The following is a 15,276-nucleotide window of genomic DNA, read 5'->3' as shown; positions in this document are numbered from 1 at the left end:
TAAAATAAATAAGCTACAAGGATATATTGTACAGCACAGGGAATATAGCCAGTATTAATGACTTTAAATGGAGTATAATCTTTAAAACTTGTTAATCACTATATTGTACACCTGAAACTTTCATAATATGGTAAATCAACTATACTCATAAAAAAGAAAAAGAAAAACAAAACAAAAATTTGTTAGCTGGTTTGTGAAAAAAAATTCTCTTTAAATTTAGATATAACAGTATTCCTTATAAAAATTTACTTCATTGTATTAACACATATTCAAATTATCAGATAAATATTTCTTATAGAATGTGGCCTGAACAAAAAAGAATAAAGCCTAAGTTGTGATGGGACAGTTTCTTCTGATTTTCTCACGCGATGCAGGTTGTCATGGAGGGTCTATCAGATTCAGCAGGAAGTGGAAGGTCAAGGGGCACCGCTGTCAGGCTGCATTCTTTCTTATTTCACCCAAGAAGTCATAGGTCTGCTCTGAAATGCCGAAAGGTTCATGGAGCCCCGCTGGTGACAGCAGAGCCTGGAGGGCGCCCTCGTTTTCTTGGTTTTGCTTGAGCAAGTCGGCGATGACCTTCCATTGGGCAGCCTCGGTCTCCTCCTCTGCCCACCAGAACGCGGGCAGGAGCGCGGAGTGGAGGAGGGGGAGCGCGCGGCGTGGTAAACCAGGAGGAACACGGCCTTCAGTAGCTCCTTGTCTCTCTTCTCCGATCTTTTTAATGTACTCTCTTTCTCAGCCCAGGAACTCCCGAGTGCATCCATTATGTCGGGCTGCTCCAAGAGCTTGGGGAAGGTGGCCAGCACTGGATTACTAATTAAATCAGCACTGTGCATGCCCATCCTGTCTTTCAGGAGCACATCTCCAAGAATCTGGCAATAAAATACCAACAAATGAACGGAGCACATACTTCCAATTAATGTTCCCGGCAGTAGACTTAGCATGTTCCTTGATCCTCTGTTCAAAGATCTCAGTTTTACTAGAAGTTGAGGCTGCCTTCTCACCGTCATCATCTGATGGAAAACACTACCATGTGCCCTTCTGGATACTGAAGGGTCCACTTCAACACCTTTTTCATAAGGGGTGCCTCCATTCAAGAAGAGTTCATAAGGTTTTGCTGGAATAGGAATTCCACTGGCATGAAAAAGTTTAAGAAACACCCAGCCACAACTTAATTCTCCTCTTTCACCAGTTGAATTGTGAATATAAGAAATTCCAAGTTCAAATAATATTCCAAGATCTGGAGAAGAAGAATTGGACCTGATGAAACAGTCACCATCAAGCAGGGCAAGATGCCAGTAACCTGGGAGAAAAGGTCCATGTTTTGGGTTTCTTAGGTTGCCACGTGGCCCTGACTGTATGAGTGTTGCTCAGAACCTTATTGCCGTCAAACAGACAGAAGCGCACGTGTCTGCTCAGAACCTGGATGCTCACTCCTGGGAGAGGAATCATCTTACAGCTCCAGAGGGTCAGAATCAAGGAAACCCGTTTTAGCATCCCACATTAGATCTCTGAAGGCCAGTTGTGAGGTAGTGAGCTCTGGTTGTAAGAAGTAACTTGCTCGAAATTGATCCCCTTGCTCTAGAAGCTGGAAGGGGGTGGAAGGCCTGAACCCGGCAGGAATAGCTCCCATCGTGGTCAATACGTCGACGGTGTTAATCTGCTCTGAGATGGCTTTTCGGACTGCACGCCAATGAGAATCGGTTCTTTGTTTAACTTCTGCTCCTTCTGCCATTTCTACCTCTGCATCTTCTTCACTCCCTTCTTCACTAGACTCCTGGCCTTCTTCTTTATTATAGGGCTCCAAGTCTGTTCTGGGACTAAGACCTTTGTTTCCTTTGGCATTCTAGCCATCCACCAACCATCAGGGTTTTTTTCAATTATAAGGCGAATTTCCCCTTTCTTAAATGTAATGTCTCCGACTTGCTGAGCCATAAAATCTCCAACGTATTCTCCACTTGTGGCCTCTTCATCTTCTTCTTCTTCATCTTCTTCAGCAGAATTGTCATCGTCCTCTCCTTCAGTAAGCGCCCCAGTTTCAGCGACATTTTCTCTACTTCTGGACACAGCAAGTTCCTGCAGTTGGTGGGTAAGATTATCCAAAAGATTGTGTTCCTCCTCTTTCGTCTGATTGTAACTCCCAACAGGGGCAGGTTCATCAGCCTGTGAGAGAATATAAGTTTTGCTTAATTTTTGAAGAGCATTTTTATTTTCATCTATTGCCTGTTTTAATTGGATACATCTTTGGTAAACATCTCGCCTTTTACTGGCTTCTAGAGCTCCTTTCAGTCGACTCTCAGAAAGCAAATCATCAAGCTGCTGCTTCCGCTCCTGACTGCGACGCTGCAGGAACCGGAGGGGATCGTGCTGCCACCTCGCCAGCATCTCCTCTGCCTCGGCCTCAGTCCCTTTTTGACCAGTGCTGCAGCAGGATGCTCAGCCAGAGCCGCTATATGAAAATCCTCACAGGGCAACCCTTTCATAGATAACCAAGAGCTGACTTTTCCTTGTGAAGCACATGCTCAAACTGGAATTAGAACATGAAGTTCACTCATCATTGGAAATACACTATGTACCATTTTATGTAGGATATAAAACTTTATTTTGAAAAATTCCCACCAAGTTTATCTTACAGACGTACTCTTACATGAGCATAAAGATGAGGAAATTCATTGCATCATTTATAATGGTCCCAGACTGGAACCCACTCTCATTTCCACCAATGTGAGGCTAATAAATTATGGTCTATATGGAATACCACATGGCCAAAAAGAGATAGAGGTATATGTATTGACACGGAGCCCTCTTCGAGCTATAGTAAGTGTGCGTGGTATGCTCCCCTTTGTGTGTGTGCAGGGGTGTATGCACATGCGTGTGACAATTTCTGGAAGGAGACACAGGAACCCAACAAGAGTGGTTACCTCTGTGGAGAGGAACAGGGAGACTGAGGGATGGGAAACGAGAGAGAACGACCCAACTTTTCATGTATAGGCCTTTAGCACCATTCTAAAAAAATTTTTAACCATCTCCATATATTAACTTTAAAAAACATTTTAACATTCTCTTGAAATGTCAAATATGAATTTCACAATCTACAAGAAACTTTGATATGTCCTTTAACATTTACATTTATAATACTATGGGATCCTTGATTTTAATACAGTCTTTGATTTGACCTCTTTTACTTCCCTGGGTGGGGATGGGGAAACAGAATTTGGCTTTTTTTTTTGCCTTTATGTGCTTATTGTGTATTCTCTGCCTTTTTCTTTGCTTATTATATATTAGGAGGAAGAAGGAATTATTTTTACATATTTATTACACATATTCTGAATTAGCTACTGCCTCACACTATTTCTCCTTTCTTCATCTTGTCACATAAAGGAGCACAGCATTTACACTCCATGCAGTGTTCCTCACTGTGGTTACTGGAAACCATCACTTTAAGACATTATCTATTAATAAGTGGGGAGGGGCAGATGTGGACACTGCCCTTTCATTTCAGTATGCTGTAGCCATATTTTGCTGATAGCCTAATTCCTGATACTTATTTGTTTTCATCTTCTGACTTTTAGTTAAAATTCTTTTGCGAGCCACATTTGGAGGGAAGCTGTGTGCTTTTGTCAATTTCATTACCCATGTCCATATTCATTCCCAGTGTATTGTGCTGTCTAGTACATGTACCAACTTTAAAAAAAAATTGGTGTATAGTTGATTTGCTATGCTATGCCAATCTCTGCTGTACAGCAAAGTGGCTCAGTTATACACATACATTCTTTTTTCTAATATTCTTTCCCATTACGGCTTATCCCAGGAGACTGGATATAGTTCCCTGTGCTATACAGTAGGACCTTGTTTATCCATTCTAAATGTAATAGTTTGCACCTACCAACCCCAAACTCCCAGTCCATCCTTCTCCATCCTCCCCTCCCCCTTGGCAACCACAAGTCTGATCTGTGTGTCTGTAAGCCTGTTTCTGTTTTGTAGGTAGATTCATTTGTGCCATATTTTAGACTCCACATAAAAGTGATATCATATGGTATTTGTCTTTCTCTTTCTGACTTACTTCACTTAGTATGATAATCTCCAGTTGCATCCGTGTTGCTGCAAATGGCATTATTTTGTTCTATTTTATAGCTGAGTAGTATTCCATTGTATATCTGTAGTACATGTACCAACTTTGATAAAGTTCCTATTGGGCCGTGTTGTCTGAGGTAGTGATTACTGTTATTTTTCTTTTGGTTGCAAAGCAGTTTGGTGTATAGTGATATCTTTTCACAAATATTATTCCTATCATCTGCAGGTATTTAATTAACAATTAAAAATTAAATAGTATATACTTATATTCAATTTCCTGTGATAAACCATAATGGAAAAGAATGTGAAAAAGAATGTATATTTAACTGAATCACTTTGCTGTACAGTACAAATTAATACAACATTGTAAACTATATTTCAATAAAATAAATTTTTAAAAAAGTAAATAGTACTTAAAGGTTTATGGTATAAAATAAAATAAGATGGGATAGTGAGTGAGAGTATGGATGAAATGTGATTGGCCACGTCAGTAATTGTTAGGGCTGGATGAGGGGTACATGGAGATTCATTGTATTTTTCTCTACACTTTTGAATATGTTTGAGAATTTCCATAATAAAATGTTAGAAGATTTATCGTATAAAATAGCTGCCCCTTGCCTCATTTCCACCTATTCCCCATTCCTCAGTCCCTTCAATTCTTTTTGCCATTTCTTTGGACATTTATCTTTCTATTTCTTAACAATGCTTCTGGTACTATGTCTTGATTTATCAAGACATACTAGATGAGTATCTGCTCTCTTAACCTGACCTCCCAAACAACTGCTATAGTTGTTAGCACCATGTTTGGATAAGCTGAGTGTCCTATTTCCATTATTATAATCATGTAAATATTTTAACTTCAGAGCCAGGTAGTATATTGATTATGATTCTCTTCTTACAAAACATTTCTTTTTCTCCTGAATATTATAAAATACTTGTTTTTATTGCTTATTTTTCTTTCTAGCTACGGCTAAAACATCCCACTCCAATAGCCTCCAAATACAACATTCCACACTTGTCAAATCTATACAGAAGCCTACAATTCCAACTTTTCTCAGGTGTTCTGCCTCCTGGAGCTCCCCATCTCTAGCTCACCTTTGGATACTGCCTTCCCAGGACTCCTTCTGACCTTATCCTGGGTGTACCTGTCATCTCCCTTCTATGCTGGATCTTCTTTTTCTGTATCCCATGTTGTCCTGATTTTTCATCAATGCTCCTGCTTTGGTGAACCACATCCTTCAATAGCTTCTTTTTTTTTTCACATCTTGATTGGACTATAAATGCTTTACAATGGTGTGTTAGTTTCTGCTTTATAACAAAGTGAATCAGCTATACATATACATATATCCCATTATCCCCTCGATCTTGCGCCTCCCTCCCACCCTCCCTACCCCACCCCTCTAGGTGGTCACAAAGCACCGAGCTGATCTCCCTGTGCTATGCAGCAGTTTCCCACTACCCATCCATTCTACATTTGGTAGTATATACGTCAATGCTACTCTCTCACTTCATCCCAGCTTCCCCGTCCCCCCCCTACCCTGTGCCCTCAAGTCTGTTCTCTACATCTGCGTCTTTATTCCTGCCCTGCCACTAAGTTCATCAGTACCGCTTTTCAAAATTCCATATATATGTGTTAGCATATGGTATTTTTTTCTCTTTCTGACTTACTTCACTCTGTATGACAGATTCTAGGCCCATCCACCTCACTACAAATAACTCAATTTCGTTCCTTTTTAGGGCTGAGTAATAAATATTCCATTGTATGTATGTGCCACATCTTCTTTATCCATTCATCTGTCGATGGACACTTAGGTTGCTTCCATGTCCTGGCTATTGTAAATAGACCTGCAATGAACATTGTCCTACATGTATCTTTTTGAATTATGGTTTTCTCAGGGTATATGCCCAGTAGTGGGATTGCTGGGTCATATGGTAGTTCTATTTTTAGTTTTTTAAGGAACCTCCATACTGTTCTCCAGAGTGGCTGTATCAATCCACATTCCCAACAACAGTGCAGGATGGCTCTCTTTTCTCCACACCCTCTCCAGCATTTGTTGTTTGTAGATTTTTTGATGATGGCCATTCTGACCGGTGTGAGCTGATACCTCACTATGGTTTTGATTTGCATTTCTCTAATGATTAGTGATGTTGAGCATCTTTTCATGCATTTGTTGACCATCTGTATATCTTCTTTGGAGAAATGTCTATTTAGGTCTTCTGCCCATTTTTGGATTGGGTTGTTTGTTTTTTTGCTATTGAGCTGCATGAGCTGCTTGTATATTTTGGAGATTAATCCTTTGTCAGTTGCTTCATTTGAAAATATTTTCTCCTATTTGTAGGGTTGTCTTTTTGTCTTGTTTATGGTTTTTGTTGCTGTGCAAAATCTTTTAAGTTTCATTAGGTCCCATTTGTTTATTTTTGTTTTAATTTCCCTTACTCTAGGAGCTGGGTCAAAAAGGATCTTGCTGTGATTTATGTCATAGAGTGTTCTGCCTATGTTTTCCTCTAAGAGTTTTATAGTGTCTGGTCTTACATTTAGGTCTTTAATCCGTTTTGAGTTTATTTTTGTGTATGGTGTTAGGGAGTGTTCTAATTTCATTCTTTTACATGTAGCTGTCCAGTTTTCCCAGCACCACTATTGAAGAGACTGTCTTTTCTCCATTGTATATCCTTGCCTCCTTTGTCATAGATTAGTTGACCATAGGTGTGTGGGTTTATCTCTGGGCTTTCTATCTTGTTCCATTGATCTATGTTTCTGTTTTTGTGCCGGTACCATATTGTCTTGATTACTGTAGCTTTGTAGTATAGTCTGAAGTCAGGGAGCTGGATTCCTCCAGCTCCATGTTTTTCCCTCAAGACTGCTTTGGCTATTTGGGGTCTTTTGTTGTCTCCATACAAATTTTAAGATTTTTTGTTCTAGTTCTGTAAAAAATGCCATTGGTAATTTGATAGGGATTGCATTGAATCTGTAGATTGCTTTGGGTAGTATAGTCATTTTCACAATATTGATTCTTCCAATCCAAGGACATGGTATAGCTCTCCATCTGTTGGTATCATCTTTAGTTTCTTTCATCAGTGTCTTATAGTTTTCTGCATACAGGTCTTTTGTCTCCCTAAGTAGGCTTATTCCTAGGTATTTTATTCTTTTTGTTGCAGTGGTAAATGGGAGTGTTTCCTTCATTTCTCTTTCAGATTTTTCATCATTAGTGTATAGGAATGCAAGAGATTTCTGTGCCTTAATTTTGTATCCTGCAACTTTACCAAATTCATTGATTAGCTCTAGTAGTTTTCTGGTGGCATCTTTAGGATTCTCTATGTATAGTATCATGTCAGCAAACAGTGACAGTTTTACTTCTTCTTTTCCAATTTGTATTCCTTTTATTTCGTTTTCTTCTCTGATTGCTGTGGCTAGGACTTCCAAAACTATGTTGAATAATAGTGATGAGAGTGGACATCCTTGTCTTGTTCCTGATCTTAGAGGAAATGCTTTCAATTTTTCACCATTGAGAATGATGTTTGCTGTGGGTTTATCGTATATGGCCTTTATTATGTTGAGGTAGGTTCCCTCTATGCTCACTTTCTAGAGAGGTTTTATCATAAATGGGTGTTGAATTTTGTGAAAAGCTTTTTCTGCATCTATTGAGATGATCATATGGTTTTTCTCCTTCAATTTGTTAATATGGTGTTTCACATTGATTGATTTGCATATATTGAAGAATCCCTGCATCCCTGCGATAAATCCCACTTGATCATGGTGTATGATCCTTTTAATGTGTTGTTGGATTCTGTTTGCTAGTATTTTGTTGAGGATTTTTACATCTATATTCATCAGTGATATTGGTCTGTAATTTTCTATTTTTGTAGTATCTTTCTCTGGTTTTGGTATCAGGGTGATGATGGCCTCATAGAATGAGTTTGGGAGTGTTCCTTCCTCTGCAGTTTTTGGAAGAGTTTGAGAAGGATGGGTGTTAGCTCTTCCATAAATGTTTGATAGAATTCACCTGTGAAGCCATCTGGTCCTGGACTTTTGTTTGTTGGAAGATTTTTTTTTTTTTTTTTTTGCGGTACGCGGGCCTCTCACTGCTGTGGCCTCTCCCATTGCGGAGCACAGGCCCCGGACACGCAGGCTCAGTGGCCATGGCTCGTGGTATGTCTCTGCATACAGACAAAAGACCTGTATGCAGAAAACTATAAGACACTCCGCGGCATGTGGGATCTTCCCGGATTGGGGCACGAGCCTGTGTCCCCTGCATCTGCAGGCAGACTCTCAACCACTGCGCCACCAGGGAAGCCCTGTTGGAAGATTTTTAATCACAGTTTCAATTTCATTACTTGTGATTGGTCTGTTCATATTTTCTATTTCTTCCTGGTTCAGTCCTGGGAGGTTATACCTTTCTAAGAATTTGTCCATTTCTTCCATGTTGCCCATTTTATTGGCATAGAGTTGCTTGTAGTAGTCTCTTAGGATGTTTTGTATTTCTGTGCTGTTTGTTGTAACTTCTCCTTTTTCACTTCTAGTTTTATTGATTTGAGTCCTCTCCCTCTTTTCCTTGATGAGTCTGGCTAATGGTTTACCAATTTTGTTTATCTTCTCAAAGAACCAGCTTTTAATTTTATTGATCTTTGCTATTGTTTTTTGTTTCTATTTCATTTATTTCTGATCTGATCTTTATGATTTCTTTCCTTCTGCTAACTTAGGGTTTTGTTTGCTCTTCTTTCTCTAGTTCCTTTAGGTGTAAGGTTAGATTGTTTGAGATTTTTCTTGTTTCTTGAGGTAGGCTTGTATAGCTATAATCTTCCCTCTTAGAACTACTTTTGCTGCATACCATAGGTTTTGGATCGTCGTGTTTTCATTGTCATTTGTCCTTCTAGAGAACTTTTAATTTCAGTTATTGTGTTGTTCATCACAGTTTGTTTGCTCTTTAGTTCTTCTAGATCCTTGTTAAATGTTTCTTGTATTTTCTCCATTCTGTTTCTGAGATTTTGGATCATCTTTACTAACATTACTCTGAATTCTTTTTCAGGTAGGTTGCCTATTTCGTCTTCATTTATTTGGTCTTGTAGGTTTTTACCTTGCTGCTTCGTCTGTAACATATTTTTTTGTCATTGCATTTTTTTTTTTTTTTTTTTGGATGGATGGGCCTGTATTCCTGTCTTACTGGTTGTTTGGCCTGAGGCATCCAGCACTGGAGTTTTCAGACAGTTGGAGAGAGCTGGGTCTTGGTGCTGAGATGAGGACCTCTGGGAGGCCTCACTCCAACTAATATTCCCTGGGGTCTGAGGTTCTCTGTTAGTCCAGCAGTTTGGACTCAGAGCTCCCACCACAGAAGCTCAGGACCAACCTCTGGCCTGGGAACCAAGACCCCACAAACCGTGTGGCGTGGAAAAAAAAAAAAAGAAGAAAAAAGGAGCAATACAATAACAAAGAATAAAAAACAAAATAAAATTAGAAAGCTAAAAAATATATTAGGAAAATTAAAAATATAATTGAAACAACTGCAACAAGGTAAAATAAAACCAGAACAGAAAAAACAAAATGGGGGGGGCGGGAACAAGCCAAAAGGAGCAGAAAAATAACAAAGTATAAAGAATAAAATAAAATTAGAAAAATAAAAGATTAGAAAAAATAAAAATATAAATGAGTCAACAACAATGAATCAACAAGGTAAAATAGAACCCCAGTCTAAAAGAGGAAAAAAGAAAAAAAGAAAAAAAAAGAAAAGCCTTGGCTATGGGGGGTGGAGTTTAGGTGGCGGGGAACTTATGCAGGGGCGGTGTTTAGGGTGGGTGGGACCTAGGCGGGTGGGGGGTGACGTTTGAGCATGGGGCGGGGCCTAGGCTCAGGACCTAAGCAGCTGGAAAAGGCCTTGGGGCCAGGGGCTTACGCAGGGCAATGTTTAAGTGTGGGGCGGGGCCTCTACTTAGGACCTGCGCCAAAGCGGACAGGCAGCACGTCCAAAGGAGGGCCTCTGGAGTGTGAAGTTCTGGAGTTTGGACGTAGGGCCCTGCGTGAGGTTGTCTGGGTGTGGTTTAGGCCCAGCACGGTTGGAGGGGGTCTCCGAGCGTAGAGGTAGGGCCCTGGGTACAGGTGTAGGGGTGGAGCTTGGGCTCTGCACAGCAGGAGGGAGGCTCCAAGGGCAGAGGATTAGGCCCGGGAGACCAACAGGCTCCCCAGTGCCTAAGGGGACAGGGAAAGCACTGGCCCCGTTCCCTTCCATTCCTTCACACCCCTCCCCCACTGTCTCCCCCACGGTCTCCCCCATCCCCGCTGGACCCCTAACCGTGGGTGGGTCCCACTGGGTGTAGGAACTCCTCCTCTCCCCCAGCCACCTGTCGGGGTGCCGGTCCCGTAGGTCCGGCCTTTACTTTTGCTCCCCATCTCTCCCTCCCACTCCCTCAGGACCCATGGACAGAGGATCAGGCCTGGGATCTCAGCAGACTCCCGGGGGCCCAAGTGGGCAGGGGAAACCTGGCCATGCTCCCTTTTGATCCTCTGCCCTCCCAGTGGTCCCCCAATTTCCCCCTTTGGACGTGGGATCCCTTCCCCTCCCCCAGCGACCCCTCAGGGGCGCCAGTCCTGTCCTGCCTCCACTTCGCCTCCCCCTCACTGCACCCCACCCTGCCTGTCCTACCCAGTTGCTGGGGGTTCCTCCTAAGGGGACCCTTAGGTGTCTGTGGTCCCCCGCTGGTGCCTGGTAGGTGCCCTAGTTGTGCCGAGAGGCCAATTCCGCGTCCTCCTAGTCTGCCATCTTGACTCCGCCCCTCCAATAGCTTCTTTAGACAGAGTGTATAGGAAGATAATTTTTTGAGACTGCATATCCAAAAATGTCTTTGTTCTGCCTCACACTTGATTGACAGTTTGGCTGTCAAGTTGGAAATAACTTTTCTCCAGAATTCTGAAGGATTATTCTCTTTTGGCATCCAAGAAATTTTGCTATTGAGAAGCCTGATGCTGTTCTGATGGCATTTTTATATTAAATGTTTTCCTGGCGACTTTTATTCATCTGAAATTTCATGGTGATGTGCAGTGGTGGTCTCCTAAGCATATGTTGAAAGGGTCAGGACCCGGGCATCTAACTGCTCTTGGTATATAGACTTTGCACCAGCCCCTCCCCACACCCAACTCCACACTTGTTCCTTCTTACCAGTGTACCTGCTTCCTCTAATTCCTGAGTCTTTCTTGGATTCTGCTGTGCAAATCTGCTTTCTCATTAGTAGCCCCAGCTATAGGCACATAAGTTTGAGCTGCCACCGTTTTGCTTATTCAATTAATACTCCTCCATCTTTTTATCTTCCAAAATTTTGTGAACATTTCTTGTACACAGTGTCTCTTGTTTCCTTTGTCTTTAATGGTACTCAAAAAAATATTTTTTTCCTTACTGCCATTTTAGAGGAATTTTGAGAAGGAACAAAGCTAAACCCAAAGCACAGTCTAAATCACTATAGTATTTAATAGGAAATCTTCTACAATATTTGATGAAAGCCTCATTAATGCTATTTTTGTTATTACCATATTATTGAATTTCCATCTTAATTTCTGCATAATTATCCATATACTCTTTATCATTAAAGCTTAACATAAAATTTGCTTTTGCTATAAACTTGCAAACTTGAAATTGTACTAAGAAATTGGTATTACCTAATTCCCTTCCTTCCTTCCCTTTTTTTGTATAACTGCTGAATTTTTGTATATTTTCTAAATAACTGTACCAAAATAGATGTTTGGCCAGGCCACTGGCTTAATAGCTAGTAATATTCCACATTATATAAATATATATATTTCATTAACACCTCACTACTCAAAGTGTAACCAGTAGCACTGACAGTATCTGGGAACTAGTTAGAAATGCAGACTCTGAGGCTCCACTCTATCAAATCAGAATCTGTGTTTTAACTAGATCCCCACGTGATTCACAAACACATTAAAGTTGGAAAACTAATCTAGTATTTCACCATAGCGTGCCCCTCTCTCAGGTTTCCCCTTCTTGCTCCCATTCTCAGAAGTACCCAAGACATTTTCCTTTTAAATGTCTTACAACTTGAGTATGATGAAAGTTACCTTTTCTATCCCTCCCCCATCCTCACGGGTCTGTCCCAGAGGGTCTCCTCCAGGTCTCTGCTCCTCCGAAAGGGACAAGCCTCAAAAAGTACACGCTCTAGAGCCATGTTACTTGGGTCCATTTAAACTCCAGCTCTAGTAGCTACAAGCTGTGGGACCTTGGGCAAGCACATCACTGCACTGTGCCTCAGTTTCAGGTGTAGTAGTAATAAGGATTTAATGCATGTTAGCTATCATCCTCTGAAATCAAGGCCTTAACAACTGAATATTTAGGAATTTCTCCGTATCTTCTGCTGATGGTGCTTCTATCACACAGGTGTGTGAAAGGATGTTTTATTCATTTGGACTTTTGCTACTGAATCAAATGGTTCCACCTTCATCTGGGTATGATTTTATAAATATTTGCTGAATCAACAGATTCCCCAAACCTTTTGGACTTGTGGAGTGCCCAGGAAGTGAACATACTTCCTGTTAGAGCTTTAAGAATGAGGGATCCATCTTCTTCAAGGTTCAACAAATATTCTGAGAAAAATGAGCACAGGGAACAATAGGGGAGGGAGATAGGTGAAGGGAGAAAGCCAGAGGAATTTCAGCATTGGTGGGAGGAGAGGGGGAAATGGGGACAGATATTGTCTAGAGGGCAATTGTCTAGTGATGGACTTAACTTTCCCAACTTTAAGTATGATGATGGCTGGAGGTTTTCCACAGATGCCCTTTATCAGACTGTTTCCTTCTATTCCTAGTTTCCTGAGTTTTATCATGAATCAGTGTTGAATCTTGTCAAATGCTTTGTCTACACGTATTGAAATGATCATGAAGTATTTCCTTTATTCTGTTAATATGGTGCTTATAGTTATTGACTTTTAATTTTAAACTAACCTTTCATTCTGCAATAAACTCTACTTGCTCATAAGGTATTATGCTCTTTACATATTGCTGGATTCAATTACCTAATAGTTTAATGATTTTTGCATCTATGTTCATGATATATATTGATACATCACTTTCTTTCCTTGAAATGTCTTTCACCAGTTTTGGTATTAGAGTAATACTTGTTCTCATTTTTTCAAAAAGTTGGGAAAAGTATTCCCTTTTCCCTATTTTCTGTAAAGTTATGTAGGATTAAAGCTTTTCTTCCTTCAATATTTGATAGAATTCACCAATAAAGCCATGTGGACCTGAAGTTCTTTTGCAGGAAAATTTCTGATAATAAATTTCTTTGATATAAGGCTATTTACATTTTCTGTCTCATATCAGTTTTAGAAAGCTATTATTTTTCAAGAAATTTGATGACTTCATCTAATTTATTGGTTAAAATTTGTCCATTATTATCCTTTTAATGACTGTAAGATCTATAATAACATCCCCAATTTCATTCCTGATAGGGATAATCTGTGCTTTTTCTTTTTCCACTGAGTTTTGCTAGAGGTTTAACTTTATTACTCTTCTCAAAGAACGAACTTTTGGCTGTGTTAACTCTATGATTTACCTGTTTTCAGTATCACTGATTTTTGCTCTTACTTTTAATATTTCTTTCTTCTACTTACTTTGAATTTATTTATTTATTTAATTTTGGCTGCGTCGGGTCTTCATTGCTGTGCACAGCCTCTCTCTAGCTGTGGCGAGCAGGGGCTACTCTTTGTTGAGGTGTGTGGGCTTATTGCAGTGGCTTCTCGTTGCAAAGCATGGGTTCTAAGCGTTTGGGCTTCAGTAGCTGTGACGTGTGAGCTCGGTAGTTGTGGCTCGCGGGCTCTAGAGCGCAGGCTCAGTAGTTGTGGCACATGGGCTTAGCTGTTCCACGGCATGTGGGATCTTCCCAGACCAGGGATCGAACCTGTGTCCCCTGCATCGGCAGGTGGATTCTTAACCACTGCACCACCAGGGAAGTCCTTACTTTGAATTTAATTTGCCCCTTTCCCCCCTAGTCCCTTCCTTCCTTTCAAATCTATAAACATTTAAAGCTATATAATTTAGGAAGCAAGTACAATTTTTCTGATTTGGCCTTTTGTTATTTTAATTTTCGGGGTTACTAAACCTTGAAAGAAACTCCTAAATTTTTTTAGGGAAAAATTTTCAGGAGAATCAGTAAATTCTACCCTGGAGGAGAGTAAGCATATATATCTAAAAAATGATTATAAGGCTATAAAAAGCCTAGCATTCCTCTTACATAACTCTTGGTTTTTCATTCCATTCCAAGCCGGGTGTGTGTTTATTCTAAAGATGCTTGAATTTTAAGAACCCCCAGTTCCTTTGTTGGATACTATGCTGTAATTACCAGTGATTCGTTCATTAAGTTTTTGGATATAAATGAAGGCTAGGTATAACTTCAGTTAATTTTAATGCTTTGACCACACTAACTACATCACCAGTACACCGTCAAGATGAAATTTTCCTCTGTTACTAAGTATTTACATTTATGTAATGAGTCTTCTTTCTTTAGTTATTGCTTATATTATCTTTTTATATTTATCTTTGGAGATCTAACTCACCCTTTAAATAATTCATTTTGAGTTCTGGTTTTTAAATACAGAAAAGGGTTAATGCATATAGATTTTCTTTATACTTATTATGAATAGTACTAAAAATGATTTCCATCATAAAATTTCATTAAGAGTTCCTTTTTAAGGACTTATTGTGCTATCAAATGAAACTTTTTCAAAATCAACCCATCAAGAAATTCCTACTTAAATATACATACAGCCAAGTGAATATTTGTATATTTCAGAGAAGATCATCTGTTAAAACATAGGTATCAGTGGCCTTTTCAAATTAAGTTAGCTAGTAGAAAAAAAATCTAATACATTTTATATTTAGTCTAAGGTTAGGCTGGAAGAAAAGGCTTTTGATTTTTAAAGGCCAAGCTACTTTATTTCATGAGCCAAGAGATGATACAATTCAATGGAATGAAATGTGTACCTATCAAGATGACTTTTGCTTCTAACAATTTTATCTTTTTTTTGAAAAAAAAAGGGAGAATTTTAAAAATCATACATCATTTCAGCATCTTATTTTTAAAAAACCCAACACTTTGGCATAAGACAAATTTATACAATTAAACACTTCAAAATATAATATGGCATATATTACTTTTCCATAGGGCATCAGATGCTAATAGGTACTTTGTTAAAATAACAAAAATCATA

At 39.7% G+C, this 15,276-nt stretch overlaps 1 pseudogene; it reads right to left on the bottom strand.

The window, feature by feature from the left end:
- Window positions 1–432: 432 nt before the first annotated feature.
- Window positions 433–2,385, bottom strand: LOC136122707 (nephrocystin-1 pseudogene; annotated as a pseudogene).
- Window positions 2,386–15,276: the final 12,891 nt, after the last annotated feature.

This window comes from Phocoena phocoena, chromosome 4 (genome assembly GCF_963924675.1).
Source record: "Phocoena phocoena chromosome 4, mPhoPho1.1, whole genome shotgun sequence".
NCBI classification, from domain to species: domain Eukaryota; kingdom Metazoa; phylum Chordata; class Mammalia; order Artiodactyla; family Phocoenidae; genus Phocoena; species Phocoena phocoena.
This window is presented reverse-complemented; position numbering and strand designations above follow the sequence as displayed.